The sequence below is a fragment of the Drosophila busckii genome, chromosome 2L (genome assembly GCF_011750605.1).
Source record: "Drosophila busckii strain San Diego stock center, stock number 13000-0081.31 chromosome 2L, ASM1175060v1, whole genome shotgun sequence".
NCBI classification, from domain to species: domain Eukaryota; kingdom Metazoa; phylum Arthropoda; class Insecta; order Diptera; family Drosophilidae; genus Drosophila; species Drosophila busckii.
In genome coordinates, this window is record NC_046604.1 from 16,517,831 (window position 1) to 16,526,511 (window position 8,681).

Here is an 8,681-nt window from a genome sequence, read left to right on the forward strand (position 1 = left end):
CAAGAAAATACTTTATTTGATTTATTTTTAAGTATTGTTAAATAAGTCAACTTTTGACTGAGCTAAAGTCTTAACAAGCGAGCAACAGTTTAAATTTCAAAGCCTATATTTTATTATAACTAATGTCTTAAATTTCTTGCACTTTTAGTAAGCCTTACTAAACATATTTTAATATACACCCCAAGGTCTTAAAAGCCATTTAGCTAACTTGCAGCAATTGACGCGGCTTTAATTAAAAAATAAAAATGAAGCAGAGAGCGGAGCAGCAAAAGAAAAAGAAAAGTTGAATTAAATTTTCTTGAAACGTGATTTATTTGTCTCTTGATTTGCGTCTAGAGTGCGATGAGTTATTGCCGTAAATCACGTAGCAGGTATAAGCGCCATAGACGTAGACAAAACTATGAATAAAGCACAAGAGATAGAAGAAAGAGAGGGAGAGTGAGAGTGAGAGAGATGAAGCTGCTGCGAACCTGTTTATTAGTCCTCTAATGCACAATAATACTTAGTGCCAAGGGTAGGAAATTACTCGGCAGCCCTGGGGAATACTTAGCGTGCTGGCAGCCAAATGTGACCTTTGTGCCGAGGCTACACTGACTGCCTACAGTCTGCGCACACACACACACACAGTGATATTGAATTACGAGACACGTCGCAGCTTTGCCCAAGTTAATTTTTATACTTCCTCGAAAAATTGTTGCTGACATTTTAACATAAAAGGCATTTGAGGCATAAATCACATTTGGCCAATCAGTTCATTCAGTTTGCCAAAACTCTCTCTCTCTATATATAGATTTATATTCATTCAGATTGAAAGTGTTGCCTGTTTTCATTTTGTCTGAAATATGAAGCAGCTAATGAGATTACGAGTGTCCTTGTGGTGGCTTTGGCCAAAGTACTTCTCATATTAACACAAATGTCCACAATTTGTGCACAAACATTTTACGCATTGAATTACAAATTTTATTTTGCAGTAGCAAAGAATAATAAAAGATTTGTAATGCTGTAAGCAACAAATAACTAAAGTAAACTAATAAATAATCAACAACAAAGCTTGAATGAAAAAAAAAATAATTTCAGAGATATTTTTATGTACAAATAATTCAAAGTGTATAATAAGTTTAAGCAGTTAAGTTAGTGTAAATATATAATAACTAATGAGTAACATAAACATAGCTTGAATTAAAGATATATAGAGATATATAGATATATATAGAGATAGATTGCAATATTAAAATAGCAAAATCATATGTAGCTAAATTAAAAATAATAGAAGCAAATATATAAAGCTAAAAATATCTTATTGCTCTTTACTTCAATTTGCTTGGCATAAATATAATTTAAAAAATACCTTTAAAAATACTAACAAAATGTAAATAATACTTTATGCTATACATTTTAATTTTTAATTAATATTTTTAAGTGTATAAAAAGTTTAAGGTGATAAAGTTAATGTAAACATTATTTTATTTATTATATATATTTAATATTTAGCGAGCGCAACAGCCTTTAAAAAATCTTTGAAAATTGCCAAAGAAATATATTTTCATACACTCTGCTTAATCTTATTATTTTAAAGTGACTCTAATCACAGCAAATAAGTTTTAAAAATGCTAACAAAATCTAAATCCTTACGCTACACAATTCCATTTTTTTAAAAATATTGCAAAGTAAAATAGTTTAAGCATTTAAGTTAAAGTTACTTTAAAATTTTATATCTAAATAAATATATAAATAAATTGTAAATAGCACAGCAGCCTTCAAAAAAATCTTTGAAAATAGCAAAAGAAATATATTTTCATACACTAGATTTTCACACTCTGATTCTAATCACAGATGAGTTAAACAAACAGCACTCTGACCCACTACAACCCCCCACCCCTTTTAACACTTGTGTATATAGTACACTAAAAATTTAGATAGTGCAGCTGTCTCTGTTTTGTTGTTGTGGTTTAAGGGTTGGCTCTGTTTGCCATAAACACTTGACAATATGACAAGCTCTTGGACCCTGACGCTAATTTAAGTAAGAGCCACCAGAGTGGGGCAGAAAACGCTTTGGAGGCACTTAATGGTTTGTTTGGTTGGTTGACAACTTTTGCTGGCTGTTGTCTGGGCCAAGCAATTGACGTTTGTTTGGTTTGTGGTTAGGCCAACTAACAACTAATTTAATGCAATTACTTTTTAGAGCAAAACTTGAGCCACCAAAATTTATATTGCGTTAGTTTTAATTAAAATTTGTTGGCAAAAATTATGAGAGCGCAAAATTTTTAGTGTCCCCTGGGTGTGAAAATCTCATTGGCATTGTGCACTTGTTAGAGCGCACAACTAATCATAATAATACTTAAAAAAATATATTGTTGGGTATATGAAAAAAAAATCTTTGCCTGGGAATGTTTTCGCTTTTCGCTTGGCACGTGACCAAGGACGTTTACTGATTAGACTACCCTCGTTAGCAAAGCAGCGCACAACCAACCAACCCACCCACCCAACTCACTCCTTCGTAGCCACCCCAAGCACCAGTTACACTTGCTGCAATATCCAATTGCAACGGCACTTGACACACGCCTGCGGATTGTGGGAAGCTCTTTCCTTTTTTTTTTTGAGTGTCAAATTTTTATGACTTTGTTTGATTTCTCTGACTGGATCTGGGCGCAATGCCGCTAATGGAAGCCACTTGTTCTACCCATAACACATTAACGAGATTTCTATTTTTTTTGCTTTTCAATTTCCAAAAAATTAATCAGTACATAAAGCTGCAAGTGCAAGTCATGTGGGAAATGTTTACGTAAGGACTAAAGAATATAAAGCAATAAAAAAATACAAAACAACTTAATTTCAACTAAATTTTGTGGCTTTTATAAATATAATCAAATTTGTATGGAAAAAAATTAGTAACAAATACAAATGTTAAAACTATTTTATTAATGTAACTCCAAACTATAAATCAAATTAGTTATTTATTAAATTGCTTTGCTTATTTTAACTTCAAATGCAGTCAAGTCAAGTAATTGCTGTTTAAATGCCTAATACCAAAACTAATCCAGCTTGAAATCAATGTTAAATAAATTATGCACAACTATTTAGCAATAAATTAATCTTCATAAATCACAAATCAACAATGAGGCGCAGACAAGTTGCAAACACCTTGACAAGAGCAAAGTGAAGAGAGAGCGCGCGCAAGTGTGTGTGAGTGAGAGCAACGAGGCGTCGTCAAGATTCCGTATAATGACAAAAGCAATTAATTTTATGCCAAACCAAATGCCAGGCATACAGTCAAAAGGTGTAATGCACACACACACATACACGCGCATAGAGAAAGACACTCAAAGGGGTATAAGAGTTGGTTGGAGTTGCGCTCCCCCTTGCCCAACTGATTACGCTCACAAATCGCTACAAGCAGCAGCAGCAGCCATATCAATGTTTAACTCACACTCTTACACTGCCGCGCTCTTTCGCTCCCGCTCTCTTTCACTCACCTCTTTACACAATCAAAATACCAGCAGCTTATGCTCTCAGGTTGTTGCTTGTACTTGCTGCTGTAAGCTGCTTCAAATGCTCCCCAAGCTTTTGCAATTAATTATGCGAATCTGACGAATCTTGCTAAAGCGCACACACACACACATACATACATATATATGTATATATTTACTGTTAGGCTGTCAACTGACTGGCATCATGATTTACTTGCTCACAGGCTTAAGCGCTGGTGTGAGCGCCGCTCTAAATGCAAATTTCCAAGGCATGTGTGTCTGCCTAGACTCTAATTGTAGACAAGCCTCCCTCACACGCCCCCTAGATGGCGCCCCCACTCCAAGCAGTTTACGTAATTATCCGCAATGGAAATACCATTAAAGGTATTAAGGTATTTAGAATTTTTCAGCTAAACACTGATGGGGAAAATATTTGCACATGGGCAACGTTCCATTTTAGTCAGATAATAAATTTAAACATAAATAAATTATAAAATTTTCATTGCTATTTTGATCAGTTAGTGTAGATGGCTTTAGTAGTATCTAGGCATTTAAAAATCTAACCATTGATATTAAATATAATCATAACTAAATCGACTTGTAAGGAAGTTGCAATTAAATTTTAGCTTATCTATCTTCAAACTCATAATTTGTATTAAAATATTATAAATTCATTAATCATTTTTTCAGCATTTCACAATTATTATTTATTATTTATATTGAAATAGAAATGCTAAGTAATTTTTTTTAAGTTTTTGTGGCATTTCTTAAGCATTATTTATAGCTTGTATTTAAATAAAAATTTGAAATCATTTTTTTAAACATCCCTTAAGCATTATTTATAATTTGTACGAAAATAAAATTTGCAATTAATTGCTGCATTTTTTAGCATTATTTATATTTTGTATTTAAATAAAATTTTGATTTTATGTTTTCAACATTCCCTAAGCATTATTTATAATTTGTATGAAAATACGATTTTTAAATATTTTTTTTTTTCCCCATTATGTATTATGGCATCAAATACAAACTACTAAACAAACTACTACTAAACAACCCATCAAAATGTATAAACTATAAATTATAACTAATAAAAATTCACCAAATATCTATTATAAGTAAAAAGTAAAGCTTTAAATTTATTATATAATTTTCTATCAAATTCCATTTAATTTCAATAAAATTTTAAACCCTAGTCTGAACTTTCTGCTCCTTGTCCCTTAAGTTCTCAAGCAAATTTGTTTGTTGCTCTGCTTACAACTCCGCAGTGACTTAAGATTTTGTCAACTAATCGCATCAACAAATTGTGGTAAACCTAAGAAAACAGCTCCTTGGTGTCTGTTGTGCCATGTAATTGATACAAAAGTTAACAAATCTAGTAAATAAACTGCCCACACACAACTTGCAACTGCAACAGCAACTCGAGTTGCAATTGCAATATGTAAATTGATTTGGAGACAAGCAACTTGTAGTCTGAGTAGTCTTAGCAAAACATTAAGAATTATGCCTAAATGGCATCTCTCTCTCTCACTCTCTCTTTCTAGCTGTGTGTGGCATGTTGCATGCTGCAAAGTGCCTTTGGGATTGTCAGCCATGTGGCCATGTTGCACTTACAGCTTGGCAAATTGAAATTTAAATTCAATTGCAAATTTTGTTTGTTGTTGCAACAAGCGGGGGGTGGGGGTATTGTCAATACACAGATTTCCAATTGTAAGCATAAATACAACTATGAATTGCACTTTAGGGCGAGAGAGCTCATAAATTTTGTTGTCTCCAGCCCCAAACACTTGAAGAGCAAAATTTACTCAAGCACCTGGCAAAACTTTTAATTGAAAAACCAGCAAGCAGCTACATTAACCCATTACCACCCCCCCACCCCCCACTACAGCTACAACTACAACCCCTCTAGGAGCTGCGCACATTCCTTTCGACTTGAGCCTGACACTGCTGAGTCCTGAGTCCTTTATTTATGACATACAATTACAGGAAATGATTTTGTCTAGGCAAAGTTTTATCTCTGGCATGCAACAAAACAAATTCTTAAGATTGTCTTAGGGTTGCTTAAATTACTTTAAATTAGTTAGTAGTTAGTTAATTTTCAAAATATAAACAAGCAAATTATAAATAAAATTCAAAAGAAATGATTTTTAATTCAAAATGAATTTAATACAAGCAAAAATTCAAAAAAAAAAAAATAATAAAGCATAAATTATATTCAAATACTTTAAGTTTGATATTCAAAATTAATTTGTATACTCAAAATAGCTATATTATATAAAAATAGCTTTATTTGATTAGTTAACTTAAATGAAATAAATAAATAATTAAACCTAATGAAATAAAAAATTATTAAATATAAATTATAGTTAAATAACTCAACGTTTATATTAAAAATTAATTTGTATACTTTAATTTAATTATTCGCTTAAGTTAAGCATATTTAAAATAAATTTTATAAAAGCAAATTTAAAAAAAAAAATTAAAAAAAAAGTATTAAGCATAAATATTATTTAAATACGTTAAAGGTAAATTTATTTTTCCCTAACCCAAAATAAAAATCTTTTATGAAAATTGCTATCAAATAAAATAAGTAAGCTAAAAAAAAAAACAAAATGTAAACTAATTTTCCTATTAATATAATTGTTGTTCTCTGGATCTTTACAGTTACCTATTAAAATTAAATTTAAAAAAAAATGCTTTAAGCTTTTTAATAAAAAATGTTCTCATCACTTAAGTCAGAAAAATTTCCACAGCTATTTAAACTAATAACCCACACAAATACAAATGTCATATTATTGTTTTTTCTTCTTCTTATACGTAATACCAGCATAACTGTAACTAGATATCATTGGCAAGGTATCGCATACGATATAATAATTGCCTGAATGCATTCGTCCTTACGCTGGGAAAACTCCACTCCACCCCACTCCATCCTCGATTGTTGACGCCGTCTCACCTTTTTAATAGCCCCGGTCTATGGTCTATGGTCTGGGGGTTACTAACTAGGGTGGGCTTAGTGTTTTTTATGCACTTCAATCAATTAAGTCATCAGCTTGCTGTTTGCATTGTTTCTGTTCAATTTCCCCTATTGACAATACAACAACAACAACAAAAACAGTTGTCATTTATGATTATCTACCAAGTTTCCCATCAATGAGTGATTTTCCTATTTTCTTTTTTAGTAGAATTTGTGTTTGAGGCACGTGTCGGTGTCAAATGTTTCCAATAATATTCTTCTTCTTGTTCTTAGCCCTGGCCAAACTTAATTAAGACGAAACGCTGTTTTTATTATGAGTACGGTAAATAAAACATAAATTCACTAATGAAAACACTTAACGAGACACTCGCCTAACAAAAAACAATGCGGGAGGCAATTTTATTTACCTAAACTATTAAGTAAGGGGACGATTTTTTTATTATGCATAAAGCTGGCACCTATACTTATGAATTAACTGTCATTATTTTTACTTAAAGTAACATTTAGTTATAGTTAAAGATATAAATAATATAAATGTACTTACCTTAATGCAATAAGTTAAATAGTTTCAATGCTGAAAATAAGTAGAATGAGAAAATTATGTTAAGAAAAAATAAATTGAGCTGCTAAATAATTTAATATATAACATAATTTAATATATAGATATTTAGTATGTATATGAAAAAAAATCTTCTGAAGAAAATAAATAAAATAGTTGAATAGTTTATATGTTAAAAATACGAAAGGAAATGAAAATTACTATGTAGAGAAAAAATATTTTAATGTGCTAAATAATTTAATATAAAAACATATAAAACATAAGATTTGGTAAATGAAAAAAATATTTTCTCTTCTAAAAAAATTATATATTATTTTTTTTGTTTTTGCAAAGAATAAATTTATTTTTTAAAAATATACCAAAAATTGTAATAATAAATATTTATAATTGGCATTTTTTTTAATCTTTTAACTACTACTTTAATAATCTTCTGAATAAAATAAATAATACTTTGAGTGTTAATATTATTTATTTTAGCAAAAAAAAAAAAAATTTTATAGCATAGAAAGATATACCCAAAATTTAAATTTTTATAATAAATAATTATATTTTAATGGGCCTTTTTTTTAATTTTTTACTACTTTTGTTTGAATTTATTTAGAATAATAGAAAGCATAACTGTTTGGCTTCCAAATTTTCCAAAGAAAATTTGAGTTTTAAATTGAAGCTTTTTATTGCTTAGATATAATTTGTAATGTGAGTAAGACATAAATCATATTTATAGGTAATAGTAATATATTCATTAAAGTCATTCATAAATTTAGAAACCCAATCAAACTTTCAAGTTGTGCGGCTTGTTGCTTTTAATTGAAACTCAAATTTGATTAAATTTACATTGAGCACAGCCTAGAAACATTTCCCTACTATGGATTGGCCACCACCCTCATCATAATCAAGGCGAAGCTAAAGCCAAAAGGCAAACGAATGAAGGCAACATATGTGCACAAAGTGGTAGCAATGGAAGGGAGGGTGAGGAGAAGGTGGAGTCGTTAATAGAAAACAATTACACACGAAAAAAAAGGAAAAGTTAAATAGTTTATTTGGTCACGTTGCGAAATGAAAAGTTCGAGTTTTAAATCATTTATCTTAGTCCAACTGCCTTACAAAGTGGAGTGGATGGAGTGGAGTGTGGTGGGGTTGGGGGTTTCACCCAAATATAAAAATGACAGCGACACGACAAGAAATGATGCCAACAAAATGAAATTGGCAGCAGCAAAAAAAAAAAGGAAAATAGAGAGCGCGAAACGCATGTTGTGAATGCCAAATGAGGCAAGTGACAGTGACACCAGCCACAGGACAAAGGACCTCACCTTATTTCTTTTTTTGTTTCTCACTGGGCAACCCTTTTGTTAACCTTTCGTCATAAGTATTAAGCCAAATAGCCTGCGTTTTTCTGTGTACTTTTTACATTTTTTTTGTTTTCACTTCACCCAAAAGTCAACTTGTGGCCATGATTAATTCACACTCTTGGGCCTTGTCACTTACAATTTAGTTTTTAGCCTTTTCTCTTTTGGCTGCCACTTGACAAATTGTGCACTTCAAATTAAAAAATATATATATACGTATATAAAATAAATTTACAATGAGCTGCAATTAGTTGTTGTCTCTTATTTCTTTTTTCAATCTACTAATTGCTATTTTAAAATATTTTTTTGCAGCTGCGCTTTGGTGTCCTTAT